Below are 14,127 nucleotides of genomic sequence, written 5' to 3'. Positions count from 1 at the left end.
ACCTGAGACTAGGTTATTTATTTATAAAGAAAAACGTTGACTTGGCTCACAGTTCTGCAGGCTGTACAGGAAGTACGACACCACCATCTGCTTCCAGCGAAGGTGTCAGGCTGCTTCCACTCACGGTGGGAGGCAAAGGGTAGCAGGCATGTCACATGGCAAGAGAGGGAGCAAGAGAGAGAGCACAGGAGGTGCCAGGCTCTTTTCAAAAAGCAGTTCTCATGGGAACTAAGAGTGAGAACTTACTCACTCCTGCAGGAATGACACCAAGTCATCCAGGAGGGACCTGCTTGCACCATCTGAACACCTTTCACTAGATGTTACCTCCAACATTGGGCATCAAATTTCAACATGAGATTAGGCAGGGCCAATATCCAAATCATAGTGTTGGTCCTCAGATACCATCAGTGAGAAGAGAATGAAGCAGCACTTACTAGGAGTATCAGTTCTCTCACCCCTAAATTCCAGTATGCTGTGAGTGTTCTTGAATCTTCATCCAACAACTCCTTGTGACCCACGTAATGGTTTCACAGCCAGAAAAACGTCAGAACAGCCATATCATCTATACGCACAAAGGAATCTTGCTCTGTTCGTCTAACTCTCGAAGTTCATAAATTTCTTCTTTTCTTACTAAGTGCTCATTCTATAGTAATTACAAACAAAAAGTTCTACAAAAAGAAAGAATGATAAATAAGTGCAGAAGATTTGCTTAAAAGCCCAAGTTAATTTGTTTCTTTGGAAACAAATTGAGAAACAAGACAACGAAAATCAAAATAGCGCAAACCAAGAAGAAATATTTTCTGGAAGAGCCTCTGGAAGAACTTTGAAAGGCACACTGTCCTATTATCATTGCTACCATTTGTTCAATAATTGAAATGAACTAATACATTACTCTCAACTGCCTACCTAAATTACTAGGAAATTCTGTCCTCAGGAATACCAAAGTCATTCTTTAAATGAATTACCAAGTACAGTTCCATGTGTAAAATCAAAGCAGATATTCTTCTGAAGGTGTGATCCAGAAATTTTCATGGGCAGATAGGGCCCTTGAGGGGCCTAGAAATGCACCCAGACTATCCATAGATACTAAAGGAAACCCTTAGTCCCGTCAAATGAAACACCATTTTTTGGGTTAGTTCCAGAGAAGCATGTCAAGTAGTCTGAAATATTTTGGTCAATTTATGAAGGGATAGACATCAATTGACTTCTGAGAAGTGAAAAGAATAGGCTTATTTTTAAATTGAATTTTAGGTTTTGGGGTACATGTGAAAAACATGCAAGATTGTTGCATAGGTGCATACGTGGCAGTGTGATTTGCTGCCTTCTTCCCCTTCACCTATATCTGGTATTTCTCCCCATTTTATCTCTCCTCAACTCCCCACCCCCCGCTGTCCCTCCCCTATTTCCCCCCAACAGACCCCAGTGTATGATGCTCCCCTCCCTGTGTCCATGTGTTCTCATTGTTCAACACCCACCTATGCATGCGGTGTTTGATTTTGTGTTCTTGTGTCAGTTTGCTGAGAATGATGGTTTCCAGTTTGACCCATGTCCCCACAAAGGACAGGAACTCATCGTTTTTGATGGCTGCCTAGTATTCCATGGCGTATATGTGCCACATTTTCCCTGTCCAGTCTATCATCGATGGGAATTTGGGTTCGTTCCAAGTCTTTGCTATTGTAAACTGTGCCACAATGAACATTCATGTGCATGTGTCCTTATAGTAGAACAATTTATAATCCTTTGGATGTATACCCAGTAATGGGATTGCTGGGTCAAATGGAATTTCTATTTCTAGGTCCTTGAGGAATCGCCACACTGTCTTCCACAATGGTTGAACTAATTTACACTCCCACCAACAGTGTAAAAGTGTTCCTATTTCTCCACACCCTCTCCAGCATCTGTTGTCTCCAGATTTTTTAATGATCGCCATTCTAACTGGCGTGAGATGGTATCTCAATGTAGTTTTGATTTGACCAGTGATGATGAGCATTTTTTCTTATGTTTGTTGGCCTCATGTATGTCTTCTTTTGTAAAGTATCTGTTCATATCCTTCGCCCATTTTTGAATGGGCTTGTTTGTTTTTTTCCTGTAAATCTGTTTTAGTTCTTTGTAAATTCTGGATATCAGCCCTTTGTCAGATGGGTAAACTGCAAAAATTTTTTTCCATTCTGTTGGTTGCTGATTCACTCTAATGACTGTTTCTTTTGCTATGCAGAAGCTGTGGAGTTTGATTAGGTCCCATTTGTCTATTTTGGCGTTTGTTGTCAATGCTTTTGGTGTTTTGGTCATGAAGTCCTTGCCTACGCCTATGTCCTGAATGGTTTTGGAATAGGCTAACTTTTTAAAAAAGCATTTCTTACCAAGGTAATTGGAGTGTGATCATTTCGGGGGTAATACAAATCAGATGAAACTTCTTTCTTCTTTCCCTAAAGTAGTAGAGATTGTCACCAAAACAGGTGACATGCGCATAGTACTAAAACTCAAATTTTCATCATATTATCAAAGCACCAAGATGTAAAATAAGCTTCAGGACTCATAAATGCAATTGTTGGTATACTAATGAGCAAGAAAATTATCAATAAAGGAGGCAAAATATGTAATATATTTTTTAAAAGAATTAAGAATAAGAGGCTAGGTGTCGTGGTTTATCCCTGTAATCCCAGCACTTTGGGAGGCCGAGTCCAGTGGATCACTTGAGGCCAGGAGTTTGAGACCAGCCTCGCCAACATGGCAAAACCTCATCTCTACTGAAATATAAAAATTAGCCAAGCATAGTGGCACACGCCTATAATCCTAGCTTTTTGGGTGGCTGAGGCGTGAGAAGAGCTTAAACCTGGGAGGCAGAGGTTGCACTGAGTAAAGATTGTGCCACTGCACTCCAGCCTGGGTCACAGAGCAAGACTCTAAAAAAAATGAATAAATTAATTAATTAAATTAATTAAAGGAAAAAAATGACCTGTCACAGTTTTGATCTTATTGAATAAAAGGAATCAACTCCCACTTGAGATTTGTTATTCTGAGGCCTCTGTGTAGCCTAAATATTTCTTTAGTGCTCTATTATTCTGCAAACTTCCATAATAATATTCAATGCTGCATAATGTAATTTAGATGTGAAAGAATTGATGCACCTAGTAAGAGCTGTTTTACTCCCTTCTCATTGATGGTATCTGATCTAATAGGTGCAAAAATGTGCTGAATTGTCACAGCATATATTTCAGTGAGAAAAAAATCACTACAGCAGAGAAATATTTATGGAAGTGCTGACAACATATCAATTAATAACACCTTTGCAACATGCAAAGAGAAAATAGTCTATCTTTTACAATTTGAAAAAGCCAAGTCAAGACTTAATTTCATACAATCGTCATGTTGCAACACAGAAAATAATTTCACCTCTGGGGGACTATTCAGACTTGACTGAGACTTTGCTAATAGCTCAAGACTGAAAAAGAGTAATAAACAAAACTGTGTGTATGCTGTGGCACTATCTGTGTGAATCAGGAAGCTGGGAGAAGACATTTACATATATGTTTGTGTATATAAAGAATCTTATCAAACAGCACTGTCCACAGGTAATGTGATTGCTTCTGAGGGCAATACTATGAGGAAGAAAAAGATATAGACTTTTTAAAAAAACAAAAAACAAAACAAAACAGAAAAACCATGGTTATATATTAACCACTTTAAAGTAATTATTTTTTTTGAGACAGGGTCTCACTCTGTCGCTCAGGAGGGAGTGCAGTGACATGATCTCAGCTCACTGCAACCTCTGCCTACTGGGTTCAAGTGATTCTTCCACTTTAGCCTCTCCAATAGCTGGGACTATAGACACACACCACCATGGCTTTTTTGGTTGTTTTTTTTAAGACAGAGTTTTTCTCTTATCTCCCAGGCTGGAGTACAATGGAGCAATCTTGGCTCACTGCAACCACCGCCTCCTGGGTTCAAGAGATTCTCCAGCTTCAGCCTCCTGCATAGCTGGGATTACAGGCAATTGCCATCATGTCCAGCTAATGTTTGTATTTTTAATAGAGATGGGGTTTCACCATTGATAAGGTTTGGCTGTATCCCCACCCAAATGTCAACTTGAATTGCATCTTCCAGAATTCCCATGTGTTGTGGGAGGGACCCAGGGGAAGGTAATTGAATCATGGGGCCTGTCTTTCCAGTGCTACTCCTGTGATAGTGAATAAGTCTCACAAGATCTGATGGGTTTAACAGGGGTTTCTACTTTTGCTTCTTCCTCATTTTCGTTTGCCGCTGCCATGTAAAAAGTGCATTTTTCCTCCCACCGTGATTCTGAGGCCTCCCCAGCCATGTGGAACTGTTAAGTCCAATTAAACCTCTTTTTCTTCTCAGACTCAGGGATGTCTTTATCAGCAGCATGAAAATGGACTAATACAGTAAATTGATACCAGTAGAGTGGGGCATTGCTAAAAAGATACCTGAAAATATGGAAGCAACTTTGGAACTGGGTAGCAGGCAGAGGTTGGAACAGTTTGGAAGGCTCAGAAGAAGACAGGAAAATGTGGGAAAGTTTGGAACTTCCTAGAGACTTGCTGAATGGCTTTGCCCAAAATGCTGATATCAACATAGACAATAAGGTCCAGGCTGAGGTGGTATCAGATGGAGATGAGGAATTTGTTGGGAACTGGAGTACAGGTGACTCGTTATGTTTTAGCAAAGAGACTGGTGGCATTTTGTCCCTGCCCTAGAGATTTGTGGAACTTGAACTTGAGAGAGATGATTTAGGGTATCTGGTGGAAGAAATGTCTAAGCAGCAAAGCATTCAAAACGTGACTTGGGTGCTGTAAAAAGCATTCTGTTTTAAAAGGGAAACAGAGTGTAGAAGTTCAGGAAATTTTCAGCCTGACGATGCAGCAGAAAAGAAAAACCCATTCTTAGAGGAGAAATTCAAGCCGGCTGCAAAATTTGCCTAAGTAGCAGAAAGCCCAATGTCAATCCCCAAGATCATGGAAAAATGTCTCCAGGTCATGTCAGAGACCTTCCCAGCAGCCCCTCCCATCACAGGTCCAGAGGCCTAAGAGGAAAAGGTGGTTTTGTGTGCCAGGCCCAGGGTCCCTGTATTGTGTGCAGCCTAGGGACTTGGTGCCCTGTGTCCCAGCTACTCTAGCCAGGGGTGGAATGATATGGTTTGGCTGTGTCCCCTCCCAAATCTCAACTTGAATTTTATCTCCCAGAATTCCCCCATGTTGTGGGAGGTACCCAGGAGGAGGTAATTGAATCATGGGGGCTGGTCTTTGCTGTGCTATTCTCATGATAGTGAATTAAGTCTCATGAGATCTGATGGGTTTATCAAGGGTTTCCGCTTTTGCTTCTTCCTCATTTTCCCTTGCTGCCACGTAAGAAGTGCCTTTCGCCTCCTGCCATGATTCTGAGGCCTCCCCAGCCATGTGGAATAAGTCCAATTAAACCTCTTTTTCTTCCTGGTCTCGGGTATGTCTTTATCAGCAATTGAAAATGCACTAATACAATCATGTTGGCCAGCTGGTCACTGGCTAGTTTGTTTTTTTGTATTTTTTGGTAGAGACAGGGTTTGGCCAGCCTTGGCCTCTGAAAGTGCTGGGATAACAGGCATGAGCCACCACAACTGGCCTAAAATGCTTTTTTTTTTTTTTTTTTTTTTCAGAATAGATACAGAACTTATGACTAAGTAAATTGTTGAAGAGTAAGTTAGCATACTGTGAAAGAACCACTCTGAATTGTAGATGTCAGTATAAAAAAAAAAAGATAGTTTGCTGGGTGCAGTGGCCCATGACCATAATCCCAGCACTTTGGGAGGCCAAGGCGGCTGGATCACCTGAGATCAAGAGTTCAAGATCAGCCTGGCCAATGTGGAGAAATCCCATCTCTATTAAAAATTAAAAAAAAAAAAAATTAGCCAGGCGTAGTGGTGGGTGGCTATAATCCCAGCTACCCGTGAAGCTGAGGTAAGAGAATCGCCTGAACCCAGGAGGCAGAGGTTACAATGGGCCAAGATCGGGCAACAAGAGAGAAACTTCATCTCAAAGAAAAAGATAGTTTACTCTTTGTCCAGTAGACAAAATGACAACTTACAAGTTTTAACAAAGATAGTTTAATGAATAAACACAACTTGGTGAACCCCAGTACTACTATTGATGGTTTTCTGTCCTTGAGCAATTAGCAGCTCTACTCTCATCCTTAAAATGGGTGTAATTGTAGATATGTGCGTGTTTATGGCAGGGGATAGGCTGGGTGTGACCAGGACTGAGGACATTGGGGAGGCAAGCGGGTCTTATAAAGGATGGATTCCCGGGAGTCTGTATTAAGTAGACTTCAAAATCTGATAAGAGTTTGAAGATGGCAAGTCCCCTGTGCCCCCCTTTAAAAAGTAAAAAGAACAATGACAGTTGAAGATCTTTCTGTTGCAATATCTCCTTTCTTTACAGTATCTCCTTCAGCTGGCTTCCAAAGCTGCTTCATCTATGACACTCTTCAGTTACACAGATGCTGAATACTTTTGTACATTTCCATGGACCTACATATCTGAAAAATTATCCAAGATGCTTATTGTTTATTAAATTCTAGTGTATATATTTTGTGGTTTACTTAAAATTTTACTGGTACAAAACTCTAGCCAGCCAGCCATCAGCATTTTCCCCCTCTATTTATTAACCATAGGTATTCTTCCAAAACAGTCTTAATTCTACTGATTTTATTTATATGGGCAGTCAGTCGTGAAACATCGTTCCTTTTCCTGTTCTCCTATAGTTAAACCAGCTCTAAATCTACTCATAGGCCAGAGATTCAACTCAGGTTCATGAAACAGCACTGCCCTAGCAAAAATCTACTAAAGCTATCTTTAATCTTCAGGAAAATTTAACTGGTACTACAGGTTTAAAAATTAAGCTATGTGAATCAACACTCTAGCCACAAAAATGCAACAAGCGACAGATTTCCTTCAAATGAGTTTGCCATTTAGTAGTTAGTTCAGCAAACCAATAATGTGGGTTCTAACATTGCGTCACACCAGGACTACTGCCTGTTGATATTTACATGAAGATACCCTGGAAGTAAACTGAAAACAACTCCCCAATCTAAGCTGACTGTCTCCTGTGTGGAAACTGTTTCCCCAATGGGCTGGCAAAATGAACTGTAGTTTTGTGTAGTAATTCAGAAGATAATTGATTATTTGCCAAGAGTCTGTTTGTGAGGTGCCACTTATTATTATTTTTTATCCACTCCAGGGACACATTTTCAATTTCACAGTCTTTTGCACATTGTGGACAGTGCTGTTTAATTTCTTAAAGGAAAGTGCACATTCTCTTTCTATTGTAGTTAGACTAGTGGCTTTCAAAGAGCAGGCAGGGAACTATATATCCAGGGAGCAAATGCCTAGGCGCACATTTGCATACTCCCTCCATCCATAGCTTTGTGGCTTAAGACGGAATTAAGGAAGAGCCATTCTTCATGTAAGAAAAGACACCTTTGTGTCTCACAATCTTAGATGTTCTGAGGGATAGTAAACATTCTTGAAGATACTACTCTTTAATTGTTTATGGATTATTTCTCTGTATTTTTACTGTTAAAACACGAGTTTCTAGCAGAGTTAAGGAAAATTTTATCAGGAAACAGTTGTTTTCCTCCTACAGACTAACATTCCTGCAGGCAATGCAGCAAATTAACCAATATAAATGTTTCCTTCAAAACACAGAAATCTTTTATCTATTTAGGGACAGATCACACAATATAACATGCTGAACTATTTCTATTAAGCCCAAAGATGACAAAAAAATTGAAAAGAATAAATCCATTATAAAGAATTCATATCTGCTGCTTTGTGAGCAATCTATAATACACCGTATTGTGCAAACTATAGGAGATGATGACCTAACAATACAGAATGTAGAGAGGGCTTTTGACAACAGAAAATCATAAGAGAGAGTATCATTTAATGGAGAGTGAAAAAAAATGATCCTGGATTCTTTTTCCCGCTTTGTTTGTTGTATCACTTTGTAAAACCTCTCTATGCCTTGCTCTCTTCATCAGAAAAATGAGACCTATGGTTTTACTTTTATAAAGTGCTTTAGGGTTTAGGAGAACCCAGAATGTATTATATGATGAAAGCCACCATGGTGCATGTCACATGACTATGGCAGAAAAGAAACCAAAAGCAAAACATGAATCAGCAATGAACACTCATTTTGTTTGTTTAAAACCCCAGGATGTGCAAATATATGTCAGAGCTGAAGTTGACCCTCTTTCTTTACAATCACACTTTATCTGGTTCTGATTTTGAAGCCTAAGTTTGGTAGAAAGAATATGGATGGAGGAAGGAGTAAGGGACTGAAGTAAGAGGGTTTCTCTCAAGCAAACCTCAAGTTACTAGGGGTGTTACCAAGAGCTTCACAAACAATCCCCTAAAGGACCAGAGACAGAGGGCATTAGTCTTGCCTTTTCACCTTCCTCAAGCATTCCTTTATTCCTCAAAGGATTATATATTGAGAGGGCAAATAGACAAAGCAGGAGCCATGTCCTCCAACTGTCCAAAGTTATATGGTTTGTAGAACCACAGGAGAGTCAGAATTGGGAATAATGTGGACCATTACATTGAGAGGTAGGTAGGTGCATTAGAAGCTAGGAGTTCTAGGTTCCAATGTTTATTCCAACATTAATTTACTCCACTACTTTCAACAAACCAAACTCTCTGGACCTCTATTTTCTCAACCAATACTGCGGGTAAGGAAGGTAGAGAATTAGTTTAAATGATTTCCTTTTAAGACCTAGAATTCTGTTATTCTTTGAGTATGTGGTTAATGACCCAATCCATGGAATAAAGGATCCATGTCTTGTGGATAAAAATATCAAGGTAACTTTCTAACTCAACTCTGGTATCAAGATGACAGAAATGAGGACACAAAGGCTCAAAGAAGTACCACAATCACACAGCTAGTGGCAAAATCAGAACTCGACTTTGGGGTTTGAACATAAATTTGGATATACCCCAGAGGATTTCCTGTAAATTTTCTGACTTGAGAAGACTAAACCTAAATTCATTTTTAAAAAAATTGAGACTCAAGCACAATGGCTATATATTTATGTATGTCACATATATGTGTATAATAATGTACAAAATGTAATCAATCAATGTATACTGTATTTATCAAATGAATGCTATTCCCATCTAAGCCTGTTTTTCTTTCTCTATTTTTGGTTAGTGTCACCCCAGAGGCCTAGTTTCCAGAAATAGAAGGCCTGTTATCAGTCCCTCTCATTCATCCCCACTCTGAACCACTCTGCATTCACACGGACTCTCCAACACAATTGATTTCATCTCTGACTTCTTTCCCCAGTCTACATTCTTTCTTTATCCCCAACATGCTTGTGCCATATAGGTCTTCATCTGTTGCTTCACCTATTTCCTCCTAACTGGTCTCCTTTCTTTTAAATCCTTTTTCCATATTATCCCCCCTACCAAAAAAAAAAAAAAAAACTTATCTAAAATAAAAAATGTGAACATATCTTTGACCTGTTTGAAAGTCATCAACATTCATTAGTTTACACCGCAGGAGGAAGTCTAAGCTCCCCAGTGGGAAAAATTAAACCCCTTCTGTTCAAGGCCTGCATTTCCAGCTCTGCTCCCTCCATTCCCACTCAACATCCCATGCTTTTGTAAGTACAAATGTTTGCAGTTATTCCCCAAGTACTGCATACCACTATGCCTTGGCATATGCTAGTATATCAGTCTGCAAGTCCTTATTCCTTTCCCATTGTTTACTTGAAAAATCCCATTCATCTTTTAAAACCCAAATAAATCATTCCTCCACTGGGCTTCATCCAACTCTACATTCCCCTTAGGGTTAATCATATCCTGTTCTAGGCTGCCTCTGTACTTTGGACAGGTTTCCACTGCTGCTATCTTCACACTGTGCTGAAACTGTTTATTTGTATGCCTTCCTCCCTCACAAGACTCCGAAACCCTTGAGGGCAGGCATTACATCTTCATCATCTCTGCATCCCTAGTGCAGAGCCTGGAATATAGAAGATCCTCAATGTGTGTTTATGTCTTTGAATTAGTAAACAAACAAGCAAACACTCATTCACTCAACAGCTATTTTACTCAATGTCTCACAGAGTTCAAGGAAAGAGAACACCCCCCCCCCAAAAAAGGTCCACAAGTAACAAACAAGAAAAATATCTGGCAGGGATATAAGCTATCTGGATACTTAAACCTGTATAATAGAATGGAGAATGACTGAGTGTCTACATTGGTTCACATTAGCAGAAAAGTCATCTTCCCACCCATGAATGACAAGGACTGCCTCACTTAGGGACCCAAACAAATAGTATTTAAAGACACTATGGGGCTAAAGGAAAGCACCTAGGGAGAGCATGCAAATTAAAAAAGAAGGATCAAGCCCTGGGATCCACTCTAACATAGAGTTCAAACTGAAGAAGAACCAGTAATGATACCCAGAAGAAAACCAGGAGATCGTGGTCAGCCAAACTAAGATAAGAAAGTATGTGAAGAAGGGGACAGTGATCAACTTTGTTGGACTTTGCTGAAAGCTCAAATAAGATAAAATGTTCAATTTGCCACATGCAGGACAGTAAGTGGTTAGCTAGATGAACGCTTTAGGAGGTGAGATAGGAATGAAAGCCTGATTTGAATTGAATTCCATCGCTTCATAAGAAATCATGAAAAGACATTACATGGTAATGAAACACATTTTTCCCTCTCTGTCCAGTTAAAGCAAAGCTTAAAATGGGTAAAACTTAGAAGAGATTTAGGATATTTAGGATACATTTCAGGAATGATTTCCTAGCAGCCTAATTAATAAAAAAGGAATATATATATATATGTGTGTGTATATATATATATATATACTATAAATTCTTATTACATAAAGGAAAGACACTCATACCGCTCTGAGTATTAATCAGTTCAATAACTCCTTTTATATATCTATATTTTCTTGGCTGAAAAAAGTTGGCCCCCCAAATTATGGAATGCATTTCTTAAAAATCTACATACCTAATAACAACTAAACAAACATCATTTCAGTGTTTTGTTTTGTTTTGTTTGAGACAGGGTCTCACTCAGTCATCCAGGCTGGTGTGCAGTGGCCCAATCACAAGTCACTGCAGCCTCAACCTCTCAGGCTCAAGTGCTCCTTCTGGCTCATCCTCCCGAATAGTTGGGACTACAGGTGCATGCCACCATGGCCAGCCAATATTTTTATTTTGTATTTGTAGAGACAGGGTCTCCCTATATTGCCCAGGCTTACTTCAGCTTTCAGAAACCAAGAAGTAAGAATATATTTCTAGCCTATATATCCTTATATATAAATAAGAAATAAAATGTATTTGAGTTCATACATATTGTCTGAATAAACCTCTAATTTTTATATTTGTGGATTACAAAGGAATCCATTAAAAAATTTGTAGATTAAAGGCAAGATGAAATGACATAGTCTATAATCAAACTTTCAGTCATAGCAAAGCTGAATAAAATGATTTCTTTTTAAAAATTCTAGTTGCTCTTTTGGCTTTCTTCCAAAGAGACGACAAAGAGTTCACAAGTCATAATCTGCCAAACAAACTCCCAAAGAAATGAAACTAATACACATCAAGATGTCAGCCTCTGTTTCCTTCGGGAAAAAAAAAAAAACTCTTTATTCTTTTCTAATTGCTGAGGACTTCTATGATTAAAAATGGTTATCCTTAAAACATGGGTATGCATGATTTAATAGACAAGTTAACTTAAATTCTTGATAGAGGTTATAGAAGCATTGATGCCTACTCTTCCAAGGACCAAAAGATATTTACACATTTTTACATCAATGAAATATCTAAATAAAAAACAAGAATTAATATTACAAGATTTATGTTCTTTATTATATAGAAAGAGATGTACAGGAAGGTAATTCTGATGGACAGCAAGCTCAGCTTTAGCAAAACTAGAGTGATCTGCTTGGGTGCACCACAATAACTTTATAATGATATTAGAATAAATGTGATCCTTTTCAAATTTTAGCTGCCACAAAGCATTATGTCAAATACTAAAGTGAGGCAGTGTTAATACCATACCACATAATGTGGCTGGCAACTTTGTGTTAGAATAATAGAGTGAGAGAGGTTTTTTAAATGAGTGCTGGTCATTTAGAAGTAAAAAACAAACAAACCCCCCACAACACAGAAACAAGTACCTTAACAGTGCAAAATAGCTACCCACTGGAGTTAGTGTAAGTGTATAGTGTAATGATGTCATCAAATAAACAGCATATAGTGCTATATGAGCATAGATTTCTGAGTCCAGGTCTGTCCATTTTTATTTAAACTGCCTCACATTCAGATTTTAATTGTTTTACATGTCATCTTTTCCAGTGTTTATTTATTGATAGCTTACTTATAAAAGTCTGGATTTTAAAAAATTTTAATTGACAAATAAAAATTATGTATATTTATGCAGGATGACATCAAGTTTTGATCTATGTATATGCTGTAGAAAGATTGAATCAGGCTAGTTAACATACTTGTCACCTCACCGACTTAGCAAAAGTCTAGCTTTTAAATTCATCCACAATGTATATATATTTTTTTATGAATGAAGTATTCTCAGCAACTTAGTGTCTTCCTCAAAATAGGTTAAACACCTGATCTAAAGTAGTTCTTTTGATACATATGCACAATACAGTAAAACAAATTTGTCAAAGAGAAAAGAAGACTTTAGCCTTGATGACAAGACTGTTGTCTGTAGTTCTGTTTATTTTTGGAAAGGACTTTTTAAAGAATGCTATTGGTTTATTTTAGGAGCATAATTAGTTCATCAATAATATTTAACCAACCATAGCATTAAGAAGATCAGTCTGGAACTGGAACTACTATATAACATGGTGATTCACATTATCTATCCAGCTGGCCTGACTTGGCAAATGGTATTTTACAAGATATTCCACCAGCTTGTGATCACCCAGAGACACAATGTGCCCACTTTCTGTAAGTGCTGAAGGTATAGCACATAACCTCTGTTACCTGCCGTCATCCATTTTGCTACACTCTCTCAGTTGGCAAATATTCTATGTGTAGCAGTTGAGGAGGTGTTATAAAGACAAGACAGCCAAACAAAAAATGCATAGACAAAAAGGTATCAACTTCTGTGGAACATTAGCCATTTAAGAAAGTTAAAGAGATCATGCAGAAGAACTCTAAACATGCAGAAAAGGGACTCACAACCATGAAAATACATCTTAAACATTTGGGGCCGGAGGTATGTATGTTATGAACTCAGAGATCTGCATAGTGATATCTTGTGACAAACTACCCTACTCTCTGCCTCCTGATTTAATAAAAAATTGTTAGAGTTACAATCATTTACACAGCTACGTCTCACTGGTCTGCGATCACTTGACATATTAGTAACTGAATGGTAACTGACAAAATTGTTCATTTAGTTTTAAAAGTTGATCACCCATAAACATTTTCAAGAAAATAATCAAAAATCAAAATTTCACTTTTCTAGGTTTTCTGGTAGCTATTTTTGTAACTGTAGAGGATTTTTACTATACGTCAAACACTCATAAAAATGTATCTAAGTCCTATATAACATCAAATAATTACTCATGGCTTCTGATTCACATTAAAAAGCAGGGGCTGATATCAAATCTCAAAATAGGTAAGTATTAACACGATGAGGCTATGAAACATGCATATAATAATTCTGAAGTTTACATCATGACTTCTCTCAGGTAAATTTAGTATAATCTCTTTATATCTGTGAGTCATTGGCCAACTCATTACTATAATATAATCAATATATTATTGAGACAGAAATATCCTGGCAATATGGCAAGGCTCTAGAAATGCCAGTTTCTAAATTGATGTCAAAGTATAACACATGTGTCATAAACGGCTAACAAAGGGATGCCAAATCATCCCTGTGGCTCAGATAATTGTTTTACTTTGAAGTTTCTCAAGATCTATTGTGTTAGTTCCCAGGTCAGAGCTATCTCCTCCTCTGTCCTTTTCTTCCCCTCATTCTTCAATCACAATGTAAAATTAGAAAATTATTTGACAATGAGATAACAAGTTATTTCAGTGGCTCTAAAAAAAATCTACTCCGTTGATTTCCTTAAAAGGAGAATC

The 14,127-nt window shown here is 38.1% G+C and overlaps 1 protein-coding gene across 7 annotated transcripts in view; it reads right to left on the bottom strand.

Moving 5' to 3' along the window:
- The window catches only part of FIGN (fidgetin, microtubule severing factor), a 131,672-nt gene that overhangs the window by 53,909 nt on the left and 63,636 nt on the right, over positions 1-14,127 (bottom strand). Inside the window, exon 2 of one of the 7 annotated variants that reach the window (XM_064382668.1) lies at positions 2,361-2,426. The exons of 5 other annotated variants lie outside the window; for them this stretch is intronic. The gene's annotated coding sequence lies outside the window, so the exon portion shown is untranslated. Of the gene's footprint in view, positions 1-2,360; positions 2,521-14,127 lie in introns of those variants that run through there. One more of the 7 variants, XM_012440642.2, reaches the window with a different exon arrangement.

The sequence above is a fragment of the Aotus nancymaae genome, unplaced genomic scaffold, assembly GCF_030222135.1.
Source record: "Aotus nancymaae isolate 86718 unplaced genomic scaffold, 86718_ANA_hifiasm-v0.15.2.pri h1tg000029l, whole genome shotgun sequence".
Taxonomy (NCBI): Eukaryota; Metazoa; Chordata; class Mammalia; order Primates; family Aotidae; genus Aotus; species Aotus nancymaae.
This window is presented reverse-complemented; position numbering and strand designations above follow the sequence as displayed.